We start from the raw sequence: 12,610 nt of genomic DNA, 5'->3' as shown, positions 1-12,610 counted from the left end.
TAAGTCTTTGCGGATATGAGATTGGTGGTTTGTACGGGGGTGGTGGTTTGTAAGTTTTATCATTGGCTTCTCCTTCTTGTTCGGTTTGTTTTTCGGGTTCCACTGGTTCCCCTCCTTGGTTGGTAGGTATATTTTCTTTAGAAGCTTTGGACTCGCTCATTGCTGGGTTATAAGGCCCTTCGTAAGCGGTCCCACTTCGTAATGTGATAGCGTTAGCTTGCCTTTGAGGGTTGAGTTGAGGTTGTCTTGGGAATTATCCTCGAGGTGTAGTTTGCGGGGCTTGGTTTTGTACAACCTGTGAGATCTGGGTTTCAAGCATCTTATTATGAGTAACTATCTGATCAAGCTTAGTCCCTAATTGCGTTATCAGTTCGTTTACGTGAATGTCCTGGTTTAGAAATTCTTTATTTTGCTGAGTCTGGCCTGATATAACGTTCTCCATGATCTTCTCAAGGTTAGGCTTCTGGGCAAAGCTTGCATAGGTTGGTTTGTTTTTTGGGCTTGAAAAACTTGTGGTCTTTGAGGTGCAAAATTTTGGATAGGGTTCTGGTTTTAATAGGAAAAATTCGGGTGATTCTTCCATCCAGGGTTGTAAGTGTTTGAAAATGGGTTACCTTGGGTGCAATTCACTTGGTCGGTGTTCAGGTCATTCAAAAGGTTACATTCCGCCGATTCGTGTCCTTTAGATCCACAAAGTTCACACTCTGTATGGACTATCACTGCGGTGTTAGAGTTTGTAGAAATATGTTCGACCTTAAGGGCTAAAGCGTCCATTTTCACTTGCATCATGTCCATAGAACTTATCTCATGTATTCCACCTTGGGTCTTCTTTTTCTCTACTGATGCTCGTTCAGTTCCCCATTGGTAATGGTTTTGGGCCATATCCTCAATTAGGTCACAAGCTTCAGGGTAAGGTTTGTTCATCAGCGCGCCACCAGCGGCAGCATCAATGCTCATCTTTGTGTTATAATGGAGTCCATTGTAGAAGGTATGAATGATCAGCCATTATTCTAGGCCATGGTGTGGACAAACTCTTAACAACTCCTTGTATATCTCCCAAGCTTCAAAAAGTGAATCTCCTTGGTTTTGAGTAAATCTAGTTATTTGGTTTCAAAGAACAGCAGTCTTACTAGGGGGAAAATATCTAGCAAGGAATACTCTCCTAAGGTCTTCCCAGGTAGTTATTGAGTTAGCTGGAAGTGAATCTAACCACGAACGTGCTCTATCTCTGAGGGAGAAAGGAAATAATCTTAAATGAATCGCATCAGGTGAAGCACCATTGGATTTAAAGGTGTCGGCTAGTTGGATAAAGACTTTTAAATGTTGATTTGGGTTCTCAGTAGCGAGACCCGCGAATTGGTTCTGTTGCACTAATTGCAGTAAAATATGGTTTTAGTTCGAAATTATTGGCAGGAATGAGGGGGTTTACTATACTAGAACTAGGTTCCTCGTCAGAGGGTTGGGCAAATTCCTTAAGAGGTCTCCGGTCGCGATTCTCGGCCATAACTTTCTTAATTCAGATGAGTAAGAGGCGTGTACGAGTGTAACATTCAGGTTCCGCTATAGGATCTACTAAATTTCCGGTACTATGGGTTCTTCACATTTACCGGCTAATAATGCCTTAGTCTAGACGGTGTAACAGCAGGGTACGAAATTTGACGAATTTGGTCCCTGGCAACGGCGCCAAAAACTTGATCGCTATATTCGCAAGTGCACGAATCGCGTCAGATTAATATAAAAGATTATCGATCCCACAGAGACCAAATCGTCAATCTATTGATTACTATTGTTATGATGTTTATCTAAGGCGGTACAAATGAGATATTGATGTTGCAAAATAACAGTAAATAAAGAAAATGATAAATACAGTGCATATAAAGATAGGCTTGAATGTATTTCACGTCAGCTAAACGATGCTTTGATTGTCTAAATAGAACTACTTATGGGGCAATATTTTCTACTCTTGAAAAGAATCTATTTAATAGGAACTGTCGCTTTTGCGTATTCAGAACCGAGTTTACCCTTAAATTAAGGCCTTTTATTGTCACTTAAAAAGGTGCGCAAAACGCTAAAGTAGTAAACCTGTTTTTAAGAAATAAGACTCATAAGCTTAGTTGAAAAGTGATTTTGATTCGGAAAGTTTACCCAAGGAGTTTCCTGATTTTAAATCTATCAACGGGTCCGAAAACAGTTTCAAAAATTGTTTTTCCTTAAAGTGATACAAATTCCTAATTAACTAAGCCAAGGTGCTTTCGCACTCATTGAGTAGTTAAAATTAACCAAGTTTGTTTCAGAAAACTTGAATTAAAAATCAAAACAGCCCCTAAAGCATTTCTACAGATTCAATATGTGAAACATCTCTTTAACCGTGATCCTTACATTCTAACATTTGAAAGATTTAGCCAGACATGGTAATACAAACAAATACAACGATATTGAACATGATGAAAAGAAGTTTAGAATGTAAGGCGTGAAGAACAAGTAAAGCGTGTAAAACAATTAAAACAAGCAATAAAGACAATGGCAGGAAATTAAATAAAGTAAAGACAATGGGAGGAAATTAAATAAAGTAAAGCATGACAAGGAATTAAATAAAGTTAGGCATGGCAAGTAAAATAAAAAGGCGATTAAATTAGAACCTGCTCCAAATGGAGGCTTTAAATCTAGTACAAGGAAGTAAATGAACCTTTGACTTTGAAAATAAAGATGACGACAAAATCAAAATGCTCCAACTCAATTACACTAAGGTGCGATAACCCCTCGATGTGACGGATTACCGTTTTTACATATGATATTATAGTCTTAGTGTTATAAAATAAGTTGGATGTTTTGGAAGTGAACTAGAACGGCCTATTTATAGAGGAACTCAACAACATGCAAAGACCAGGATGCCCTTCAACTGCTCTTTAGTGGGAATGTGGAATTCAAAGGTGGCGCCCACCACTCCTCCATGGCGCCCGCCATGTGAGTAAATGGGGAAGTTCATGGGATCGTGGCAGTTTCCTCCTAGTTAAGGGCTGATGCGTCATGGCTTCTCCTATAGTGGCCGCTATATAGAACGCCACGAGTACAATATTTGCCGAAAAACCCAATTTTTTGGTCTTTTTGCTTCGTTTCTTCTACAAAGGTCCTGAAAGAGCTAAATACCTGAAAACAACACAAAAGAAAGCATAACACAAGCAAAATGATAATAAAGACCTAATAAACATGTGCAATCCGAGTCAAATACGCGGTGTGATTCAGTGTTATCACTTAAACACGGGGAATTCGAAATTTGGAGAAGGAGAAGGATCATTGTATTCAATGGGGTTAGGAACCAACCTGCATAATGATTTGATATTTTTATTTTAGAGAAGTGAATTTGGGACCAAATAATATGCAGATGGACAGTTATATTGTTTATTTATATTTTTTGTGATTACCATTTTCAGAATAAAGCAAAAAGTAAAAACAAAACATCATAGATGTGGATGAATAGAATTAATTTTATTAATGATCAATTTGGAAATGCCCAAACAGTGTTCACTTCTCCCTTAGGCATAGGAGAAGGATTTTAAAAACATATAAAAGCAAATACTTAGATTGATGCAAAATAACAGGAATATCAACAGCAATCCAATTGTTGCAACCCTTTCCATGCGTCACAAAATTGGTGCAGTCTTCCTCTTCGTCATCCTCTAGCACAATATCTAAGTGTTTTTCATTGCCATGAATGAACCCTCCGCTATGGGAGCTAAGTTGCATATCTTCAGATCTTGCAGTTGATGAACCTTTCTGGAACCCCAAACATGTTCTGCCTTTGTTGTCGGAGACCTCTACCATGCGCCCCCACTGATCAACATTGCCTTCTTCCACAATCTTCTTAGGATCTTTCAATAAGGACATAGGTGCCCCAACTCTCTTTTAAACAACAATATATAAGGCTTGGAACGGAATTCCAACCTCATCCTCAGCTTCAACATAAGATAAAGATGACACGTGGCAAACCAACAACGCTTTCTCCCTACCAACAATCGCAAGCTTCCAATTCTTCACAAATTTAAGCTTATGGTGCAAAGTTGAAGTAACAGCTCCTGCCTCATGAATCCATGGCCTTCCCAACAAGCAACTGTAGGTCGGGTGGATATCCGTTACTTGGAAAGTATTATGAAAATCACTCGGACCTATCTTAACTGGAAGGTCCACTTCACCAATAACCGTTTTGCACGAACCGTTTTGCATGAATCGTCCACTTCACCAAAAGCTTAACTGGATCCAAACAATGTGTTATTTCCTTCCCCAGCGGAGCAATGGTTTTCTCTCCCCTCAGCAAAGACGTCTCTCCAGTAGTTAAAAGGGAAATGTTTGATTGATTATGTTTCTGTTTGGTGGTTGTTCCCCACAGGATTTCATATCATCCCCTGATAAGATCCCCAGTAGAGTTCTTCTATGACGATTCTTATCAATATCTCTGCATGTTCCCCAGCTGAGACTTTGCCTATCCCCGGCGGTTGATAGCTGTGACCTTTGCTTATCCCCAGCAGTGGTCTTTGTCCCCAGCGGTGGTTGGTGTCTTCTGGTAATTGATGCATCCCCACCAGACCCGATTTCTCTTGTGGGCCCGACCTTTCTCTTTTAAGATGTTATACTGGATGTTTGTCCTTTGATTCTCAGACCTGTTTGTGTTAGATATGTCTATTTGTCAGCATTAATCACACATAAACCACGCATATACATGCATAATTATAGCATTCAGATATTCATGTTGCATTCTTTGCCATATATATCTTTGCTTGTTATCTCCTTCTGTTGGTGAAATATTCTTCCCCAAGCAGATGTCTGTGTCTGATCTCTCCATATAGAGTCAGCTCCATAAGCAGAAAGTGTCTATCTTTCTTTCCATATTCCCCACTGAGTTATATCCTCATCGGTCCGAGTCTTATTAGTTGTGTCTTTCTGTTTTGTTCCTAGATTGACTCCTTTTTGTTATTCCCCTACAGTTCCCTGTGGTTTAGTTGTTCAATTGCTCAGTAACCAGTAATTTTTCATCCTTTCTCCTTTGGACCTTTGTGGCCTTCTACCCAGTAACCGGTAGTTGTAAGTCCTATTTATGTGGTTTTCTACCCAGTAACCGGTAGATGCAATCCCCTCTTTGTTGGTTATCTTTATCCAATTTTCGGTATTGATATTCCTTCATTTTTGAGTATACCACCCAGTAACCGGTGATATATCTCTTGGATAGTTGCTTTTGTCAAGCAATTTATCCCCCGCGAGTCATCTTTCGTTTACCCTTGTTTGGTAAATGATTGTTTCTCCTTTTGTTTGGTCATCATTTTATACCCAGTAACCGGTATCCCAATGTCCTTTCTTTTTGGTCGACTTATCCTTTATTAACCCAGTAACCGGTTGTGGATAATATTCCATGCGAGTATGTTATCTACGTTCTGACGGTGATAGATAATATATCTCATGCGCTCTTAGGCAGAAGTCTTTTTCTTCCCCAGTCGAGTAATATTCGTATTTCCTTACGGAATCAAATGTCCATCCTATAAATCGAGTTTGCTTTTTCAGCCCTCCTTTTGGATGATGAGTGTTTTGGATTGGTTCCCAATTCACGCCTGGTTGGTCACCTATTATATGCCCAGTAGCCGGTATCCCACGTGTTCCTTCCCTTCTGCTCCCTATTATGACTTTTTTGTCCCCTGTGGAGTCAGATTTCCTAAGTTAAGATATGCCTTTTAGGTCCTCCTCAGATGTCTCGGATGATTGATATCTCTCACCCTTATACCGGTCTTAGATATTCTTTCTCCCTGAGTGTGTTATTCTCACCCAGTAACCGGTGTTTTGATCACATGTCTCTCTTTGAGTTTATTACCCATTATCCGGTAATACCTCGTTGTTTCTTTCTCAACTGGTTCTTTTGTGGACATCCCCGTCTGAGTCCGGATCTTTATCTGAGGTATCCTTTATGGATAGTTTTGTTGTATTGGAATATTCCCCAATACATGCATCTTTGCGTTAGCTCAAGTCTTTCCATCGATTTGTTTTCGTGGAATCCCTTCGTGTCTCCCAGTAAGTTTTCAAGTCGTGACCTGCTCACACATTTTTACCCTATTTTTCCCAGAGTCTCTGTCTCCCTAGTGAGTGTGTACTCCTATGGATTTTTTTTTCAGTTTCTCCTGATTTCTCTTTTCCTTTGTGGCAATATTTCCCCACAGAGTATTAACTTTTGCATGCATACATCTGCATCATGAAGTCTCTTAGGGACCAAAATTCGTGTCTTTGTTATTATTTAAGCCCATTCTACCTCGTCGAGACGAAGATTTTAACCTTCATATCTCCGTCTAGAATGACCTTAAATAGGGGCATCTGTAAGACCTTAATTTTGACCCTAAGATCCCTCATGGCATCATATCATTTGCTCATTGCATTGCCTCAAGGATCATAGCATGTGTGGCTCCTTTACCCTAGGGGTAGGACTTGTGTGAGTGGTTTGAGACCACCAAGAATGCTTGAATTGTATATTATTGCTTTTGTTATTTTGTTTACTAACCAAAAGCACAAAAATATGTCACTAACCTCTTTTGTTTTGAAGCTCAAGTGATCATGTGCTCCCATGCTACTAGGAGACTCCTATACTCAATGAAGTGGCTAGATGAAGATGAAAGCAAGCATGACAATGGTTCCCAATGCTCTCAATCATCATATATGTCTCCCAAGTATCTCAATTTGCCAATTTTATCAAGATAAACCAAAGGGCTTGAAGATTGTTTCCCAAGGAAACCCTAATTCAACTATGCATTGACTATGCCTTGCTCATGAAGCAACCTCAACCTATGACCAAATTTAATCAAGGGAAGTTCTTTCATTAATTATTTTATGTAAATATGAGCCTATGTGAGTATCCTCAATCATTCATTCATCAAGATTTGAAGTTTGGCCCTGAGATATACATTTTTATGTGTTTCTCAAATGAAGATGACGGTAAGAGAAAAAATGTTCTTAAGAACCATATGAACATCTTTCATGTTCATAAAAAATCCATTTGAAACTTTTAAGGTCATAATTGATTTCAAAACATTATAGGTCATTTTGACTGAAACCCTAATTTTGGGTCAACTTCCCAAGGACCTAACTTCCTTATTTTTTATGATTTTGAGGTGAGACCAATTGATTTTGAGGTGAGATTTATTTAAGATGTCTAATTCAAATGTTATGTTTGACAAAATTTCATAATCCTAAAATAAACGCATGTGATAATACAAAATATTATAGGTCACTTTGGGCCAACACCATTGAATTTTGAAAAGGTCCAACTTCAAGTGCCCATAACTTTCTCATTAAAAATCCAAATGATGAAAAATTTAAGTACAAATTGATCACCTTAAACATATATACAACTTTGATGATGAACGTGTTTCCATTTGAGGCTTTCATCATTAAAACAGAAGGGCTAGAAGTTGGTCACTTTTGGTAAAAAATTTCATAGGAAACCTAGACATGTTTTGTACCCCAAACTTCAAAGTGAGTTTTCATAAGTTTCCAAACTGCAAGTGGATTTTTCCCCAATATAGCTTTTGTTCCTTATGTTAAGAGCTTTCCAACCATTACTCACACCACCATTTTTGGATTTTCCATGTGGGACTTTCGAAGAGCTAAAGGTTTATGTCCAATTATGCAATTCACTTTGTAACTTGATATGCAAGCTAACACCAGGCCTTGTGCATGTCCAAACCATCTGCCAATGATCTCAGCTTGCAATTCCATCCATTTTTGGGCCTCACATGCGCCTGTACAGGCCCATGCATGGAGGACCCAATTCTCCTGCACACGAGCATTTCATTGCCTTGCCTTCAGCTCAGCTATAAATACATGGCCTTGTTCATTCAAATCTCAACCTTAAGGTGATCTGAAATGCTGTTGAAGTGAAAACCCAACCTCACTCAAAGGGATTCCAATTTTCATTTCTCAATTTCAAGCTTGAATTTTAACATCCTTAGTTGATCTTCAAGTTTAAATTCCTTAGCCTTGCATCCTCATCATCTCAAGATCAAATTGGAAGCAAGAACTTGAACAGATCGTGCTATTTAAAGTTTCACTTCAAAGGTATATCATCAAACTGTTTTGATCTAAATCTTGCTCCATGATGTGAATTCCTTGCGTTTGAATTGTTTTCTGAAGTCCTCGAGCAAGAGGCAGGCCAATGGTGGTCTTAATTTCATGATTTGAGACATTTCAGTTTGCACACCTTGATTTTCAAGCTCAGATTTCTCATTCAATAGAGACTTTGAGGAAAATCCAAGGTTACAGGGGTGATGTACATCACCCCAGCTTCATTTTGGTACCAGGCTTGTGTATTTTGGTTGAGGTTCAAAAACTTGCGCGTGGTGGCCTGAAGTTGTTAACTGGCCGGAGAAGATGGTGATTTCCACCACCATCCCCACGTGGATACATCATGTCCATCAGATCTTGTGGAAACGTTTTAATCCTGGCCATGTGTTATGTTTACTTATTTTAATTCCATTTGTGGCGCGTTTGACTTGAGACCATGGTGAGACCGTGCCTCTGAGCCGCTTGATAAGGCCACGACATTTAATGAAGCAGATCCAAGCGCCCTGGGCTTTTGTTATTTTCTTATTTCTGTTTTATTTCTTTTAATTCCTTTGAATTTCAAAAATTCATAACTATTTTATTTGAAGTCACAAAAATATGAGACCTATGGCAAAAATTTTCTTGAAAAATCTAGTTTCATAATCTGATTTTTAATTATTTTTTTGACTTCATTTAATATTTTTTGTGAATTATTTTGTTTTTGATGGTTTTTAATTCATTTTAAATACTTTTTGATATCTGAAAATTCCAAAAATATCTTCTTAACACATATGGATCATGATAAGTCTATGAAAAATAGTCTCATCAATTTCTTAATTGATTTGAGATTTATTTATGATTGTAATTCATTTGTGTTATTTTTCTTTGTTTTTAATTGTTTTAAAATAGTTTCTGATTTCCAAAAATGTTGAGAAAATTTGTCAAACTTTGTTTGACCATGTTAGACCTATGAGAATTTAGTTGGACTTGTCTAAGTTGATTTGAATTGAATTTGAGGTTTGACCATATTTTGCCCATTTTAATTTTGCATTTATTTTAATTCCAAAAATACCAAAAAATATGTTTAACTTGTTGACTTCTAATATTCATTTCTCTTCTGTTTTACATTGGTTGATGATGATTTGATTCATATTAGATCATTGTGTTTTGATTATTACATTTGAATTCTCCTTTTGTTCATTTCATCTTCATCTCACTTCTTCTTTTTATTTTGGCCAATGAGTTAATGATTTGTGGTTGTTCTTGACATATGAGAGGCTTAACCTTCTTTGATCCAAATCAAACTCAACTTAATCAAAGATCAAGTGAGATGCTTTGTGTCCAAGATAGGTTGCTTCTTGGTCAAGCAAAAAACCTAAAATCCATACAAGGCATTCCTTCTTTTCTTTTGGCATGGCAAATTGTAGGAGCTTGGCTTACTAGTCATGATCTCTAACTTGTGTTTATTTGCCTATAGGTTTATTGACCGGCCTCAGATAAGTGTGACTACTACATTAGTCCACTTACGATTGCTTAACATAGCGCTAAATTGTCTTATGACAAACTAACATTAACTACTAACTACTAACTTTAATTCAAGCATTTAATTTCTTGCAATTTACTTTAATGCAATTTACTTTCTTGCTCATTTATTCATATTGCTTTTCCCTTTGCTCACTTGAGCACATACTTTATGTTTATTGTCATTTTCCTTTTACTCATTTGAGCTCATTATTGTATATGAATATATTGTTGCTTTGTGTTTATTTTGTCTTTGTTTATGTGAACCCAATGCAAAAAGGAGAAAGGACTTAGAATTAGGACCTTACCTATGCTTAAAGGAGTTCAAGAGCAACTAGGCCTCATGCCTTTAGAATGCTAAACTTGTTGAAGAGAAACTAGGCCTCATGCCTTTAGAATGCTAAATCTTAAAGTTGACTTCAAAGGACCTCTAATCTAAACTCATTCTTTATCCATTCCTCTTATTGTGTTGTGAACTTTTTGATGTTTGCTCTTGTGTGATAGGGATTCCATCTTGAGATAGTAAGAAGGACCATTGTCATGAATAGCCAAGTTAAAAGAGACAAGCCAAATGGAGATCCTAGGAGCATGAATATAATATTTATTTGATTGCTTGAGTGATTGCTAAGTCCAAAGGAAATGAGCATCTTGAATCATCTTTATGATCTCGAGAAAAGGAACTCAAAGGGTTTTATCTCTTCTCTTATCTTTGCATGTTTAGGACTAACCCTTCTCTTCTTCTCTCCACTCTAACCCAAGCCAAACTCATTTATGTGCAAACTTTGACTTTGTTTCAAATTAGAAACCTAGGCCTTATGCCTTTGATTTTTCAAACTCTTTTCTCCAATACTCATTTGTGAATAAACCTTAATCCAACTTTGACTTCATTTTGTAAATAAATCTAACTTGTAAATACAACTCACTTCAAGTTGATTTTGTGGTTCCAATGGCCACCTTTGTTAAAACGTTTTCATAAACATTATCCATAGGTTTGAGTTATCATAGTGGTTGATGTAAACCTCACCTTATTCTTAGTGATTGGATTATAAGTCTTCCATACTTATTATAGGGTTAACCCCTCACTAGTATGTTGAATCTCTCCTCACATGGTGGATTGTTGGTTTAGGTTGAGTTTTCTCCCTTTGATAACAAAAGACCTTAAGGCTTTTGATCAAATCAATTCACCAATCTTTGAGATTTTTACCCCGAACTATGAGGTTTTGATCCTACCTTTGTGATGGTACATAGGCAATGGGTTCATCCATTCAAACAACAAAATTGTAAATATTATGTACATTCTTTTCTCACCTCTCCAATCTTGTTTGCACATATTTTCACAAATACCAACCTATAATACATATTTTGCAAAAAGGGCTCCCTTAGAGTACTAAGGATGTTTTGGGTGCTTAAAACCTTCCCATTTCATAACCAACCCCCTTACCCAGATCTCTGACATTTTTATTAGTTTTTGATTTGATAAAACTTCTTACTTGGTTTTTGTTCGCTTTTTAGCCTTTCCTTTGGACAAATAAAAGTGCGGTGGCGACTCAAATTGTATGTTTACTTTTGGTTTAATCAATAAATCATAAGGTAACTAATACCCCGCTAAAGAAAAGTGGCGACTCTGCTGTGGAATTACTATTCACTTCCTAGTGGGGTTAGCCTACTTCTTACCTTTGTTGTATTGTATGTTTATTTTGTGACATATTTTTTGTGAAAATTTGGGATGATTGTATTGTTTGTAATGTATGAATTGCTTGATATATATAAATTGCTTATGTGCTTGGTGGTTTCTAGTGAGATGAGTTCTGTACCCGAACTCGAGTGCACTTATGATAGGAGAATGACATAATCTTGTTGACTTGTGTGGAGTTATTCCTTAGCAAGTTGACTTGCAAGCCCATTCACTTGGTTGAGGTCTTATTGGGATCAATAATATCACACGAGTAGTCGTGGTTAGGCATTACTCTTTCCAATATAAGCATTAGAAGCCAAGGACCTTAGATTACCTAGCCCATCTTGGCCTATTTTAGGACGTAGTTCGATGGTCGTTCAAGTGTAAGATTTGATACGATTGTTACGTGATACTACACTCATAAGAGTCTTCCTCGAGAATATTTTTGGAATATGAGTAGTCGTTTCATCCGATAATATCCGAAAGATGAGATGATGACTATGGGGACCTTTTTAGAACATGATTGTCAGATTCAACCATAGTACACTCCCTTTGGGTGGTTCTTAACCGAGACTCCATGCTCGTGACTTACAACAAACCCTTGATTCACGGTTGATCCATTCTCTATATCCTCAATATCAATGGAACTTGGGTGTTGATAAGGTGTAAACCATAATCCACCAAAATGGATGATTGATATTGATGATGACTTGAACCATCCCGTGACCTTTGTGTGATGTGACTTGCTTGATCCTTGAGTGCGATTGTTGCATCCATGCATTCATGCATTCATTTGCATCCCTATCATTAACAAGAAAATTTTCAAGGAACTTAAGAGGTCTATGTGCAAATTTTCAGACATGGATAAGCAAAGAAGGAATACGAAGAAGTACAGTTTCAGACAACCCGACTTGAAAGAGTTAAGGTGTTTGACATCTTATGTATTAGAGACTTTGGAGTTCAAAGCTCGCCATGGGAAGCTTCTGTCTATTTTTTCTACTCAGGTGGATGAAGGTCTGATGAGTGTGTTGGTACAGTTCTATGATCCTCTGTATCGGTGCTTCACTTTTCCGGATTTCCAGCTTTTACTTACACTTGAGGAGTATGCTTATCTTACGGGTATCCCTATTTTGGATCAGTTGCCATTAAGTGGTTTGGAGAGGGTTCCTTCTTCCCAAGAGATTGCGGATCTGCTTGATATAGATGTATCTGAGATTGTTGCTCATATGACTACCAAAGGTGGAATTCAAGGTCTCCCATCTGATTTTCTCATTGCCCAAGCTACTTTGTTTGGGAAGGCCATGAGTGAGGACGCCTTTGAAGCTATATTTGTACTTCTCATCT

The 12,610-nt window shown here is 37.6% G+C and overlaps 1 non-coding gene across 1 annotated transcript; it reads left to right on the top strand.

Annotated features, from left to right (window-relative positions):
- Positions 1–1,012: 1,012 nt before the first annotated feature.
- Positions 1,013–1,119, top strand: LOC127076920 (small nucleolar RNA R71). Its single transcript, XR_007786934.1, has one exon. It is a non-coding gene; the product is annotated as a small nucleolar RNA R71 (small nucleolar RNA).
- Positions 1,120–12,610: the final 11,491 nt, after the last annotated feature.

The sequence above is a fragment of the Lathyrus oleraceus genome, chromosome 4 (assembly GCF_024323335.1).
Source record: "Lathyrus oleraceus cultivar Zhongwan6 chromosome 4, CAAS_Psat_ZW6_1.0, whole genome shotgun sequence".
Lineage (NCBI taxonomy): Eukaryota > Viridiplantae > Streptophyta > Magnoliopsida > Fabales > Fabaceae > Lathyrus > Lathyrus oleraceus.
The sequence above is the reverse complement of the archived record's forward strand: the minus strand, read 5'-3'. Positions and strand labels throughout refer to the sequence as shown.